We start from the raw sequence: 15,785 nt of genomic DNA, 5'->3' as shown, positions 1-15,785 counted from the left end.
AGAATGAAGAGCTGTCTCCTGGAAAGCAGTGACTTTGAAAAGGATTTATGGGTCAGTGGACGAGCAACTCAACGTGAGCTCCCAGTGTGATGCTGTGGCTAAAAGGGCTAATGCGACCCGTGGATGTATAAACAGGAGAGGAGAAAGTAGGAGCAGGGAAGTGGTTTCACCTGTGTATATGGCATTGGTGAGACTGACACTGGGATGTTGCAGCCAGTTCTGGTGTCAGCGTTTTAAAAAGGGTGTTGAAAAAATTGGAGAGGGTGCAGAGAAGAGCCACAAAAATGATTTAATGCAAAAAATGCTATTGAGTGAGAGATTAGGGTTTGCCTAGATATGTAATTAATCCAGAATAAGGTGGTGTATGTGGGGGGCGGGAGGAGGATGGGGGTGAACATAAAACGGATTAACTATTGATTAAGTCTACATGTGGACACTCTCTTGTTCCGGAGTTAGCTCAATCAACTTGTGTCCGGGGCTGGGATGGCAGGGCCGCTGCAGATCGGGAATGAGGGGCATTGGCAGAGCTGTGTCTGGGGGAAGCCTTGACAGACGCAGACTGGCTCAAGCCAGGACTATTGGCCTCTCTTTCCCATGAGCCCCTGCAGCGCCCCCTGCTGGCCCTGGGGTCTGTGTCCCCTCCATATCTCGGTGGGGCATTCCCTGCCATCTCCCCTCTCAGACCCGACTCTTCCTAGAGGGTCCCAAGCCCCGGCTCCATATTGACGTGTTTGGTTCTTTCCCAGGTCATGGTGGGTGTGAACGTCAAGGAAGAGAACTCTGAGAAGATGGCATCCCCTGGGGCATTATGGGAATATCCTGGCTTCCAGCAGAAGTGGCTGCAGCCCCATCCTGAGTGTGTATCCCAGGAGGCGGGAGACGGTGAATCTCCAGGACCCCAGAACAATGCACCACATGTCCCCAGAGAGGTGCCCCAGCTGGGTATGGGGCAGAATGGGGGGGCTGACAAGGGACGGGAGGAGAGTGACCAGAGCTGGGCATATGGAGGGCACAGGCTGGTTCGGGCAGGTCACAATGCTGTGGCCAAATTGTGGACGATTCACTGGTCTGCTGGTGTCAGTGCAGGGAGGGGATGTGACTGACCAGCCCTGTGCCCCACCCCGAGCAGGGAGTCGCCCCCTTGTCTGAGTTACAGCAGCACCCCCAACAGGATTGGGACCTTGTCATGCTGGGCATTGCACGGACACATAGCAACCAGGCCCGGGGCCCCATCGTGCTGGGCACAGACACAGAGTGACTGAGATCGGGGCCCTGTCATGCCAGGCACTGCACAGACACAGTCCCTGCCCTGAAGGTCTCATGTCTAAACAGACAAAAGTTGGGAGAGGAAACAGAGGCACAGTGACGTACCCAGGGTCACACAGCAGCTCAGTGGTGGTGGAGCCAGGAATTGAACCCAGGTGTCCTGAGTCCCATCCCAGTACCTGCCCCGTTAGCCCAGGCTGCATCTCCCCTGCCTTCCCTCCCAACTACCCCTATGTGGCCCCATCCTCTCACAGCCCCTCCTTGTCCCCAGCCACCCCGAATTCTGCCCTCGCCGCACAGTGGAGTTCTGGGCGTCGGGGCCGTCGCTCGCCCTCGTCAGCCTCCAGCTGAGCTGTACCCTGCTTTGTTCCCTTCCGTCAGCATTTCCAGCACTGCAGCCTGAGCTCAACTCCTCTCCCCCGCCCGCGATGGAGATGGGGCGAGGGTCCCTGGAGCAGCCAGCACCGAGAGGGGAGTCCCGGGGGCTGCAGGGGCCGGTGCGGTTTGAGGTACGTGGCTGTGACCTTCACGGCGGCGGAGTGGGAGCTGCTGGACGAGGAGCAGAGGGAGCTGTACAGGGACATCATGCTGGAGAACTATTGGAGCCTCCAGTTGCTGGGTAAGGGGCTGTGCGTCTCGGGGGACGGTCTGGGCCAGCTCCTGGTGCCTGGGATTCGGCCCTGGGAAGCCAGCAGCCCAGGGAGAATCTGAAGGAGCTCTGGATGTTTTAGTTTGTCCCAGAGGAGATAAGCGGTGATGTGATCCCGGCCTGTAAGCACCAACACGGGGAGGGGACTGCTGGGAAGAGAGGGCTCTTTAACATCCAGACGAAGGCAGGGTCTGAAAGGGAGCAGAAGGGAGATGAATTCTGGCTGGGAATTGGGGGCCAGTGTTTATCTGGGTGTGGAATGAACCACTGGGAGAGCTCCCCTAAGGACAGGGGAATTCTCCCTCACTGGGAATCTGTCACTGGAGATGGGGCGTTTCTGTCTCAAAGCTCTGCTCCAGCTCAGCCAGGAGTTACTGGGCCGGAGGCAGGAATCGCTGGGGGAGATTCTCTGGCTGGGATAGGCAGGAGGCCGGGCTGGATGGGCACATTCTCCGATTCCCTGGTGCCCAGTGTGCAGCTGTCACTTCCCATCTAAAAGGAGAACCAGGAATGGACCTGCCTGGTGCAGATCCCCCTTCCTGGGGCCTCCCTGGGCTTTGCCATGTCTTCCTGTCCTTGTTCTTGGGGAGGGGCTCTGGTACCAGCCCGTGGCCAGGCTGCCGTCGGGGTAGGAGAGAAAGGATGCACTCCCCTGCCCACTGCACACCCACAGCCTCCCTGGGAACGTGGCTTCCCTGTGCACGCCCTGTTCTCAGGCTCTCCAGCAGGGGTCACCCTTCCCGCTGTTCCCAGCGGGACCCAAACGCCGCTTCCCTCCCATAGGGATCACACCTCCCCCTGTGCCGAGAACCCCACCCATGTCACCTCTGTCCTTTCTCTCCCTCACGCACAGGGTTCCACATTCCCAAACCAGATGTAATCTCCCGCCTGGAGCAAGGGCAGGCGCCATGGGTCCCGGATCCCCTGCCCACCCCTAAAAGGTGCCACACTACAGGTAAGAAACATTGGGTCAACTTGGACCCGCCGTATTCCCAAACACAGAGCTGGGATGCAGCTCTCCCACTCGTATTCCATCCCCAGCTGGTCCCTCCGGAGAGACCGTCATGTCCCCAGCTGTCCCTCCGTAGCTAGCAGCGCCAGCCCCACTGCCAGGGGGTGTTGTAACTAGATCAGGGTGACATTTTTTTGGGCAAATACAAATTTCACTAAAAAGAAATGCATTTTTTGTGGCTCTGAAACTATTCCTGAATTTGATTTGAATTCAATTAGTAATTTCAGCTGGAAAAAAAACATGGAAAACGCTTAAAAAAAAAAAAGTCTCAAGGTTTTGAGGTGACCATTTTGAAATGTTTCGTTTCTACTTTTCTGAAGTTTGTCCAATTAAAAAATAATAATAAACGGGTGAAAAACACCCCGAAACAACTGAATTGAAACAAAACACTTTTGAAAAAAATCAATTTTAAGCCAGCCAAAAGGTTTCAAGTTCTCCAGTTTGACCAAAAAATTTGAAAAAAAAAAAAAAAAAGTTTTGGTTCAAAACTGAACACATTTTTTGTGGGGGGGGGTTTGGTTGAGCCTGTGAACTACAAAATCAGTTATTCACGCAGCTCTAATTCTAATCTAACAACCTTGGCTCCACGGTTGGGAGCGGCTCATCATTTGCAGGCAAATTTTTCTACACAGTTTGGAGCGCGTCGGGGACTGTCTGAGCACAAAGCCAGGAAACAGCTACGCGATGGAGATTCCTGAGCTGTGACTAATAACAGCTCATTCTCTATCCACCACGAAAATGGCGTGCCACGTCCCCTTCCAATTATTATAGGATGGTTAACTGAGATCAGGGCCCCTTTGTGCCCGGATGCTGCACAGACATACAGTGCCTGAGATCAGGGCCCCAGTGCACTGGGCACTGCCCAGACACAAAGTGAGAGACGGTCCCTGCCACAGAGAGTTTACCCTCTAAATAGACAATACCAAAGGAAGGATTATTGTCGTTGTTTTCTAGGGGGGGAACTGAGCCTCAGAGAGAGAGTCACTGCCCTGACTCACTAGGTGCATTAACAGAAAGTAACTTGTGCTGGAGCTAATTTGCTTATTATTGTTCTATTTTGCATGCGGTGTCATTGCAGGGGCCTGTCTCGCCAGACATTGCACAGATACTGGACCAGAAGGCAAAGCGCTGCCCTAAGAACCGCAGTCTACAAATACCACTACAGGAAAGGGAGCGGGGGAGGGGTTGGAATGGCATCAACTATATTGGTCTAGCAGCTGTAATTCCCGAATGCCCCATTCTGTGTTTTTTCCATTGGTTTAGGGCAATCCAGGCTGTTTGGCTGAGTCCAGAGGGCTCGGGGTGTATGTGTGATTGACCCAAGTAGAATGGAAGGTCAAATAAGGGACAGGAGTGGGTTTCTCTGGCCCACTGAGAAAGTCCCAGTTGTGCTTCCCTTGCCTGTTGAGTCCTGCCCCTGCTCCGACAGCTGGGTATAAAATGGCTGGATTTCACTCCAAAACTATGACTTCTACCCTGGGCACTTCAGTTCAGTCGTCTTCGTAGGCAGCCGAAAGGGGATTGCTTTTCATACTATATTCCCCCAGCCCTCTCTCCCAGCATGCTTTGTCATCGACAAGGCTGTTTAGATGGCTGTCATGGTGGATGAAGCTTCCCAGAATGCCTTGCCACAGGCAAGACTACAAAGATGGCCAATATAATGGTGGAAGGTTCCCAGTCATTGGGTTCAATACAAAGGTAAGTGGGTTGAATTTTCTGGCTTGTGTTACACAGGAGGTCAGATTGGATGGGCTAATGGTCCCTCATGGCCTTAAAAAATATGAAGTGGTCCAGCCTGAGTCATTCCCCTGGCACCAGCCTGTCTCAGAGGAAAGCAGCCATGTCACAAAACAACAGCGGGGGCAAGGGGGTATTGTAATGTCCAGCATGCACTCAGCACCCATCATGTGTGTGAGAGGAGTCTTTCACTACTTCAAAGGTTAGGTGGTAGTCAGATACTGTACCGGGGGAGCGGTAGAAGCGCTTATGATCACCTGCCAACGAGAGCAACTTTGTTATGTTCTGGACAGGGGGAAAGCTGTGCCCGGAGAGGGTCTCTTATTAGCCATCCACTGAGGAGAGAGAGCAAGAGATGCCTGACTGGGTGTGTTCCCTGCCACACACTAGGATTTGTTGTTCATACCACAGTAACCCCTGAGTGCTCTAGTTATGGGTCAGGACCCCCTTGGGCCAAGCGCTGTACAAACACAGAATCCTAGAGGTTACAGCCTAAGTGATTGTGATTAAACTAGTAACCTATGGGGCAGCACCCAGGGAAGCCAGTAATGAGATCTGGCCAAGAGCCCCGTGTAGAGCTAAGGGGAGACATGTTTGTATTGGTGCCTGGGTCTCTGATTTACGCAGGCTATGAATTAAACTTCTTGTTTTAATTCTTTTTTTTTTCTTGTTCCAACTGTTGTGATGCACTGTGGTTGGGAGCTGGGAGCTGTAACCTAACATAGGTCGACATAAGTTTTTAGCATAGACCTGGATGTAGGGTAAGTCTGGACCACTGATTCCCCGCTCCAATTCTGCAGAGACCTGTGGGCTCCTTCCCTTCCCAGGCTGCGATATTCTCACCCATGAGGTGCTTTCCTGCAGGAACTAGGGGCTGGGTGGGTTTCCCCATTACAAGAAAACCTGCAACGTCCACGCACTCCCCAAGTCCCTGCGGGAAAGCAGCACATGGGTGAGGACATCGGGCGAGAAGAAACCACACCGGAGTGAATTCAAATGGGCTGTGCTCTTTGTGCACAAGGAGGATGCCCCCTCCCCAGGGGCAGCATGGAGGGGGGGCTTGAGGGGCTATAACCACCCCAACATTTGCAGTTAGCCCCCCCCACATAGCCACCCCTTAGCATCGGCCATTCTCCCATTGCCGAGCTCTGAAGGCTGAGCGGAGAGCAGTGGCTGCTGGCCAGGCACCCAGCTCTAGTGCAGGTGGGTGTGGCTGCCCACAGTGACCCCCTCCAGCCCGGGCTCCTGGGCCCCACCCCCCGTGGTCGAGGCTTCCCCCAGGGCTCCGCCAACCCCGGAGCCCTCGCCTCCCGGCAGCTGTGAGCCCTCGCCTCCCGGCGGCTGTGAGCACTGCCCAGGGGGCGGGGCGGCACGAGGCTGGCACCGCAACTGCCCCTCCCCCTCCGCTCCTGCAAGGGGCAGGGCCGAGCCTGCCAGCGGGCTGACTGCCCAGGAGCGCGGCCAGTGCCTGCCGCGGGGAGCTGGGGCTGACCCCGCCATCCGAGCCAGGCCGACCCACTCTGCTATGGCTGGGGCGAGTGTCACCCACCGCCCGGCCAGACCCCAGCAGGTGGCCATCAGGAGCGGGGGGGCTGTGGGTGCAGGGTGCCCCCTGAGCTCCCTGCCCCCCATGGTGCCCCCTCAGCTCCCCCACTCTGTATGGTGCCCCTTGCTCTCCATAGCCCCCCATGGCGCCCCCTGCTCTCCCTGCCCCCCAACTCTGCACAGTGCCCCCTGAGCTTCCCCGCTCTGCATGCTGCCCCCTCTCTCCCTGCCCCCGATGGTGCCCCCTGAGCTCCCCCTGCTCTGCACGGTGCCCCTTGAGCTCCTCCAACTCTGCATGGTGCCCCCGCTCTCCCTAGCCTGTAGTACCAATGACATAGGGAAGGATAGGAGAGAGGTCCTGGAGGCCAAATTTAGGCAGCTGGGTAAGAGATTGAAGTCCAGGACCTCCATGGCAGCATTCTCTGAAATGCTTCCCGTTCCGCGCGCAGGGACAGTTAGACAGGCAGAACTGCAGGGTCTCAATGCGTGGATGAGACGATAGTGTAGGGAGGTGGGGGTTAGATTTATTAGGAACTGGGGAAACTTTGGGGAAAGGGGGAGCCTATACAGGAAGGGTGGGCTCCACGTAAACCAAATGGAACCAGATTGCTGGCACTTAAAAAGGTCGTAGAGCAGTTTTTAAACTAAGGGCTGGGGGAAAGCCGACAGGTGCAGGGAGCACGTGGCTTGGACATCCCTTGGGGGAGGATCTATAAATGGAGATTCCCTGTGTCCTAATAAGGAGGAGAGGATGGAAGATGATAGAATACAGGTAAGATCTGATGCGAAACAGTCAAAAGAAAAGAAAGTCCCATTCAATTACATCATGTAACGGCAGACAACTAAAAAGTGACACGTTTAAGTGCTTATATACCAATGCTAGAAGTCTAAATAATAAGATGGGCGACTGGAGTGCCTCGTATTAAATGAGGATATTGATATAATAGGCATCACAGAAACTTGGTGGAATGGGGATAATCAATGGGATACAGGCTACAAAATATATCGGAAGGACAGAACACGTTGTGCTGGTAGGGGAGTGGCACTGTATGTGAAAGAAAGTGTAGAATCAAATCAAATAAAACTCTTAAATGAACCGAACTGTACCACAGAATCTCTGTGGATAGTAATTCCATGCTCGAATAATAAGAATATAGCAGTAGGGATATATTACAGACCACCTGACCAGGATGGTGATAGTGACTGTGAAATACTCAGGGAGATTAGAGAGGCTATTAAAATAAAAAACTCAATAATAATGGGGGATTTCAACTATCCCATATTGACTGGGTACATGTCACCTCAGGAAGGGATGCGGAGATAAAGTTTCCTCACACCTTAAATGACTGCTTCTTGGAGCAGCTAGTCCTGGAACCCACCAGAGGGGAGGCAATTCTTGATTTAGTCCTAGGTGGAGCACAGGACCTGGTCCAAGAGGTGAATATAGCTGGACTGCTTGGTAATAGTGACCATAATATAATTAAATTTAACATCCCTGTGGTGGGAAAAACACCACAGTGGCCCAGCACTGTAGCATTTAATTTCTGAAAGGGGAACTACACAAAAATGAGGAAGTTAGTTAAACAGAAATTAAAAGGTACAGCGCTAAAAGCGAAATCTCTGCAAGCTGCATGGAAACTTTTTAAAGACACCATAATAGAGGCTCAACTTAAATGTATCCCCCAAATTAAAAAACATAATAAGAGAACCAAAAAAGAGCCGCTATGGCTAAACAACAAAGTAAAAGAAGCAGTGAGAGGCAAAAAGGCATCCTTTAAAAAGTGGAAGTTAAACCCTATTGAGGTTTAGAAAGGTGCATAATAAACTCTGACAAATGAAGTGTAAAAATATAATTAGGACACCAAAAAAGAATCTGAAGAACAGCTAGCCAAAGCCTCAAAAAGTAATAGCAAAACAAATTTTAAGTACATGAGAAGCAGGAAGCCGGCTAAACAATCAGTAGGGCCACTGGACGCTCGAGATGCTAAAGGAGCACTCAAGGACGATAAGGCCATTGCGGAGAAACTAAACGAATTCTTTGCATCGATCTTCACGGTTGAGGATGTGAGGGAGATTCCCAAACCTGAGCCATTCTTTTTAGGTGACAAATCTGAGGAACTGTCCCAGATTGAGGTGTCATTAGAGGAGGTTTTGGAACAAACTGATAAACTAAAGAGTAATAAATCACCAGGACCAGATGGTATTCGCCCAAGAGTTCTGAAGGAACTCAAAGGTGAAATTCCAGGACTACTACCTGTCATCTGTAACCTATCATTTAAATCAGCTTCTGTACCAAATGACTGGAGGATAGCTAATGTGACGCCAATTTTTTAAAATGGCTCCAGAGGTGACCCCGGCAATTACAGGCCGGTTAGCCTGACTTCAGTACCGGGCAAACTGGTTGAAACTATAGTAAAGAACAAAATTGTCAGACACATAGATGAACATAATTTGTTGGGAACTAGTCAACATGGTTTTTGTAAAGGGAAATCATGCCTCTAGAATTCTACTAGAATTCTTAGGGGGTCAACAAGCATGTAGACAAGGAGGATCCAGTGGATATAGTGTATTTAGATTTTCAGAAAGCCTTTGACAAGGTCCCTCACCAAAGGCTCTTAAGCAAAGTAAGCAGTCATGGAATAAGAGGGGAGGTTTTCTCATGGATTGGTAACTGGTTAAAAGATAGAAAACAAAGGGTAAGAATAAATGGCCATTTTTCAGGATGGAGAGAGGTAAATAGTGGTGTTCCCCAGGAGTCTGTACTGGGCCCAGTCCTATTCAACATATTCATAAATGATCTGGAAAGAGGGATAAACAGTGAGGTGGCAAAAATTGTGGATGATACAAAACTACTCAAGATAGTTAAGTCCCAGGCAGACTGCGAAGAGCTACAAAAGGATCTCTCCAAACTAGGTGACTGGGCAACAAAATGGCAGATGAAATTTAATGTTGATAAATGCAAAGTAATGCACATTGGAAAACATAATCCCAACTATACACATAAAATGATGGGGTCTAAATTAGCTGTTACCACTCAAGAAAGAGATGAGTCATGGTGGAGAGTTCTCTGAAAATATCCACTCAATGTGCAGCTGCAGTCAAAAAAGCGAACAGAATGTTGGGAATCATTAAGAAAGGGATAGATAATAAGACAGAAAATATCATATTGCCTCTATATAAATCCATGGTACGCCCACATCTTGAATACTTTGTGCAGATGTGATTGCCCCATCTCAAAGATACATTGGACATGGAAAAGGTTCAGAAATGGGCAATAAAAATGATTAGGGGTATGGAACGGCTGCCGTATGAGGAGATACTAATAAACCTGGGACTTTTCAGCTTGGAAAAGAGACAACAAAGGGGGGATATGATGGAGGTCTATGAAATCATGACTGGTTTGGAGAAAGTAAATAAGGAAGTGTTATTTACTCCTCATAACGCAAGAACTAGGGGCCACCAAATGAAATTAATAGGCAGCAGGTTTAAAACAAATAAAAGGACGTTTTTTCTCACTGGGCAGAAGCCCCTAGCCCTGCCACCCCGCTGCAAGGCCGAGGTCCTGAGCTCCCCCCGCCCCCAGTCTGGTAGGTGGAGAATGGAAGTTGGCATGGGGGCTCCGCAAGCTGCACTTTACCTGTAAAAGAACTACATGCGGCTTGCGAGCCACGGTTTGGCCACCCCTGGACCATGGGCGGTGGGTGAACCTTTCTCTGCTGGAGCCCCTCCTCACCGTGCCCCCCCAGCCCCGGGCGGGCAATGCATGCCCCACCCCGGCATCCCCAAGCACAGGGCGGGTAGCCCCAGTGCCTCCAGCCTTCCCCCCCGAGCACCGGGCAGCTCGGCCCCAGAGCCCGGGGCTCCCCAGCGCTGGGCAACCCCAGTCACCCCAAGTCCCGGCCACCCTAGCCCAAGCCCCAGCACGCTGCTTCCATGAAGAGGAGCAGCCTGCGTGGGCTGGGGCCAAGGGGAAGGGCAAGCAGGGCTTTGGGGAGGAGCGTGGGTGGGGCCACGCTGGGCTGTTTGGGGAGGCATAGCCTTCCCCACCCTATGCAATGCACCACCCATGCCCTGGACTATAGGGTCAGAAAGGACAGGTGAAAACCCATGGGTGATGTCCACCATGAAGATACAAAAATTGGTTTCTGAGTCAGTTCAGCCAACTCCTCACCTGTGTGGGTGTCTTTTGGGATCTCCCTTTCCTTGTAGCCCTGGAGAATACGTCAGGTTTGGAAATCAGAAAGCCTGCCTGGGCTGCAAGGAAAAAAATGTGGATCATGTGCATTAAGGACAGTGTTGGTACTCCTTCCAGACCCAGCAGCTGAGTAGCCCAACCAGAGAGGCTCCTTCCTCGCCCCCAACCTACAGGGACTGGGCTACAAATGGTACAATATCCCATGATGCACTGGTCTGGAGCAAGGCTACTGAATGTTTCCCCCAGCAAAGAATCTCTCTGCTGAAGGCCCCTGCAGGAGTGGCGAGGCTTTCAGCAGCAGCAAGGTAAGATGAAGACCCATAGATAAGACCCAGATTATTTTTAAGCCTAGTTTGATAGCCTCTTAGGAGGTTAAAATCAGGGGCATATCTATTAACCAATTTTCCCCAAACACGCGTGGCTGGCTCCCCCAGGAACCCTTCATGGCTGCCAGTTTGCCATGGGTCACACGGCTCTACACGGTTCTAGTCCAGGATGGTGATTTCATTCTCTGCTTACATAACTACTGCATGCCCTTGTTACGTGACTACTCCAGCCTTGCCCAACCCTGTGAGCAGGGCCGTCCCTAGGGGAGTGCGGGCCCAGGACATTAGAAACTCAGCGCCTATCTGCCGGGAGGTGCTCCCCTCTGGCTCTGCCCAGGCCCCACCCCCACTCCACTCCTTCCCCCAAAGCCCCACCCCTGCCCTGCTTCTTTCCGCCCCGTCTTGCCTCTTCCACACCCCTTCCCTTCCTCTTCCCCGCCCAGTTCCGCCCCCTCCCCCGAGCGCGCTGCACCCTTGCTCCTCCCCCCTCCCTCCCAGTGCCTCCTGATGCTGCAAAACATCTGATCCACGGCAGGTGGTAGGCACTGGGAGGAAGGGGGAGGCGCTGATCGGCGGGGCCTGCCAGTGGGCAGGAGGCACTGGGGGGAGGGGGAGGTTCTGGTAGAGGGCTCCTCATCGCCCCCCCACTTGCCTGTCTGCCTGCCACTCACCTCCCGCCCACCTCCCGTCTCACTTCCCCACCCATGGGGCCCCCCCAAAGCACGGGGCCCAAGGTAGTCACCCCGATTTGCCGTACCCAAGGGACAGCCCTGCCTTTGAGCTTGGTGCAAATCAGCCATGGTGCTGTTCACTTGGCCCATCACTAGTCTGGTCACTTATGGGGGCTCTGTCCTGGGTGGATTTTCTGATGCCTAATACAAACCGAGAAGTGACTGAGGCATTTGCCGTACTCCAGGAGATTTGCAGGGTCTCTCTCCTGTGTGGATTCTCTGGTGTTCAGTAAGGTGTAACTTCTTGTGGACGCTTTCCCCAAGATCTGGACCATTATAGGGTTTCTTTCTCATGTAGATTCTCTCATACCTGAGAATGTCTGAGCTGCTGCTGCTTGCCTCACATTCGGGGCACGTATGGGGTCTCTCTTCCGTGTGGATTCCCTGGTGCTCAATAAGGTGTGCATGGTGATTGTAGCTTTCCCTGCACTCACTGCCTTTGTAGGGGTTCCCTCCCATGTGAAGCCTCTGAAGTCTGAGCTTAGACTGAAGCTTCTCTCTCACTCATTGCATTTGTGAGGTCTCTCCCCCATGTGGATTCCCTGGTGTGACACAGGGCCAGAAAGGGTTAAGCAGCTCACAGGCTAAGTGACCCAGATTCAACCTTTAGAGACGTGTTAGAAAAGTATGTAAATTGTAATTAGGGCCACTCCATGTTAGATAGGCTAGAACATTGAAATGCAAACCTGGATTGTTAGAGAATTAGAGGTGATGTTTACATCTATATTGTTAGATGTTAACCATGTAAACAGACCATTCCTGTCTATTACTATAGCTATGGATTCAGAGATCAAAAGGGACTAATAACATTTAGATGACATGTGCGTGTGATAATGTCATTGTCCATATGTCTCTTTAAAGTTTGTGATGAACTGCTTAATGGATAAATTACCATATGTTAATCAATGTAGTTAATTACCGGTAATGTTTGGGAAACAGAACGTTACATCAAAGGCCTATTGTTCATTCAAGAACTCTGTGCTGTCCAGGAACTGTATAAAGAATTCTTGGGACCTGATCCTCTCATCTCAAATTTGTTTCTGCTTTATCCAGGGAAATATTGAGCTGCAAGATTGAGAACTCCAGTCCCATCTGGAATACCCTGGTATGGAACATTGGACTAATTCTAAGAACTCTTTGCAACTCCAAAGCTCACCACCTCTACTATGCTGCTGTTTCTCTCCCTCCCTGGGGCCACCTCTGGCTGCAACTCTCTGCGTTTCCCCTGTGCCTCGTGCCCCACTCACTGCCCAGCCAGGGAGATCCCCTGGGGCTGCAGATGGGAACTCACCCTGCTCACACATGGGCCAGAGCCATGCTCAAGACCCAAATGTCCTGGACTGGAACGGGAAGGCCCCTCCCTTAGCCCAGCCCTACAGGATTTGCAGGGTTTGGAGACTGGGAACACGCTGGGTCTGTGTCTGATCCCCAGAGCCCAGTGCTCCGCTCTGTCCGGCACCATCCCAGGTTGCCCCTCCACATGGAGCCTGCCCCAGGCCAGCCTGTGCCACACAGAGAGGTTTATAGGCATTTGTTCTTGTGTCCACATTGGCGCTTAACTTAAATAACTCCTCTCCCTCCCTGGTATTTATCCCTCTGATGTATTTATAGAGAGCAATCATATCTCCCCTCAGCCTTCTTTTGGTTAAAGGATGAAGGTCTTAACTGAGCTATGTGGGGGTGGGGTGTATATGCTGATGGGGCAGCTGCCATGAATAGAAAGTAGAGTGGAGTTGCAGCATTAGTAAAGAAAGTGGCACTAGCAGCAGTTTGGACACACTGCATGCTTTACCTTCAAGCTTTGACATCAAAAAAGTTGCAACCTGAAGTACATGAGGCCCTCGGCACTATTATTAAAATTTACAAAATCGCAGGCAGTGAACACATATTGTTTTAGTATGCTGTGTGGAGATGGGCTCTGACCACACTTTGCTTCTGTTTCACAGTGGAGTTGTCACATGGGAAAGTGTTACAATGCATCTTTGCACTGTGTAATGAAATCAGAATTTTCCCTCTTGGGAAAACAGACCTTGCAGATTGCGTGTGTAATGTGGATTTCTTGACTATGATTGTTTACCTGGTGGAAGTATTTGGCAAATTGAATGCACTGAACCTAACACTTCAGGGTAGGAATACAAATATATTCAATATGACAGAGCAAGTCAGGAGACTCAGGAAGAAGCTTCATCCATGGAGATGCCACATTGAAAAGGAAATTACCGAAATAGTTCCATTGTTTCCAGTCCAGCTTTTTAAAGAAACAGAGTGAAAGTGATCAAAATGCTATTAAAGACCAAATATTAACTCATTTCTATGGATTATATTTCCATTTTGATTAATATATTCCTGGAGTTGAACGTGAATCTCCAGATACCAAATGGATTCTAAACTGGTTCTTGGGAACAGCTGACTCCATTCCAACTTAAGTATCTCAGCTCAAGAAAATCTCTTAAATTGTCAAGTGATCACATGCTACCAAACCAGGATTTCGGTTAAAGGAGAGTATGAAGAACCCAATGATAAAGCTGTGAAAGTGTTGCACTCATTTGCTTTATTTCTGTGAGCCTGGGTTTTCAGCTATGGTTTCCATGAACACTAAACATAGAAATCGTTGAAACTTGGAAAATGATTTGGCCCTGGTGCGACTGCTGCTGAAATGCTGTGTCCGGTTCTGGTGCCCACAATTAAAGAAGGATGTTGATGAATTGGATAAATTGATAAATCAATAAGCAGAGAATCCCCCAGGGAGGGAAAGACCCCATCAACATCCTGGCTGAGGGATGAGCATTAGTTGGAGCGCAGCCTCCATCAGACTTCAGCGCTTCCCAAGGAGGGAAAGACTCCATCAATGTCCTGGCTGGGAGATAAGCCTCTGTGCAGGCTCTGATTTAGGATCCATCCTCTCTTGAAGTGGATTATCATAGAGGTTAAGACCAGAAGAGACCATTAGATCATCCAGTCTAACCTCCAGTATGTCACAGGCCATAGAATTCCACTTAATTACCCCTATATTGAGCCCAATTACCTGTGTTTGGCTAATGCCTCTTCCAGAAAGGCACCCAGTCTGGATTTGAAGACATGAAAAATCCATGCAGAATCGATCTTTTCCCTTGGGAGTTTATCCCAATGGCTAATCCTTCTCACTGTTAAAGTGATGACTTATTTCAAATTCAAATGTATCTGGCTTCAGCTTCCAGTCATTGCTTCTTGTTCTGCCTTTCTCCACCAGATTAAACAGCCCTTTGCTATCCAGTCTGTTCTCCTGTGAAGGTATCCTGTAATCAAGTTAACAGATTGAGCTCTTTAATTCTCTCATTGTAAGGCAGTTTCTCCAGCTCTCAAATCATTTTTCTGGTTTTTCTCTGCACCATTTCCAAATTTTTTAATAGCTTCATAGATTCCAAGGCCAGAAGGGATCATTGTGATCATATAATCTGACCGCCTATATCACATGGGCCATAAAACGCCCCCAGAATAATTCTTTTTGAACTAGAACATATCTTTTAACAAAAGAAATCCAGTCCCCACAGCTCATGGACGGGCCTACATCTGGATTCTTTCCATGCCAGCAGGGGACCAGGGCCCTGTGCAAGGGTGGATGGGGGAGAGGGACTTTGGAGCAGGATGGGGAACCACATAGGAGGTTCTCAGGATAGTCCAAAGGGGACACAGCAATTGAGACCACAGAGCAACAGGAGACCCTGCCAGGGAAGCTTCCCACAGCATACTCCCCCGGTCACATGGGGATTGACTTTATGCCAGTGCCGGGGGTGGGGAGAGTCCCAGCTGGGGGGCACATCACGTGATCCACAGGGTGGGAGGAGTGGCCCAACCACCCTGCAGAGCACATAAGACGGCCTTTGGGGAATGGCCTTTGCACCACTTCAGAGGCTGTGCCAGAGGTGAGGATGGAAGCCCTGGGTAGCGAGTGTGTCCATTCCACTGAGGCCATGGGGAAGATCCACTCTGGACGGTGCAGTGTGTGAATCAAGAAATTATTCTTAGAGGTGTGATGCATGTGTCTGTGTCTGGGTGTGTCTGGTTTGGTGTGCGTCTCTCTGGGTGTGCTGTGGTGGTAGATGAATGACTGGGCTGGGAGGAGGTTGTGATGGGCTCGGGAATAGGGGGTCATTTTGAGTGTTGGTTGGGTTCAGTGAGGGCCTCATGGGTAGATGAGAGAAATTATGTACACATTGGAAAAGTAGCCAGAACAGTAGCCATGGTCAATGTAAATCAAACCCTTAGGTTTCCATTGTTGCTGGACATCTTGCAATTGGGATTGGTGTGACACTAGGCCCAATCTGGAATGGAGGGGAAGTTAACA

This window comes from Terrapene carolina, unplaced genomic scaffold, assembly GCF_002925995.2.
Source record: "Terrapene carolina triunguis isolate 2854851 unplaced genomic scaffold, T_m_triunguis-2.0 Scaffold926, whole genome shotgun sequence".
In the NCBI taxonomy this organism is placed as follows: domain Eukaryota; kingdom Metazoa; phylum Chordata; order Testudines; family Emydidae; genus Terrapene; species Terrapene triunguis.
Note: the sequence above shows the minus strand (reverse complement) of the source record.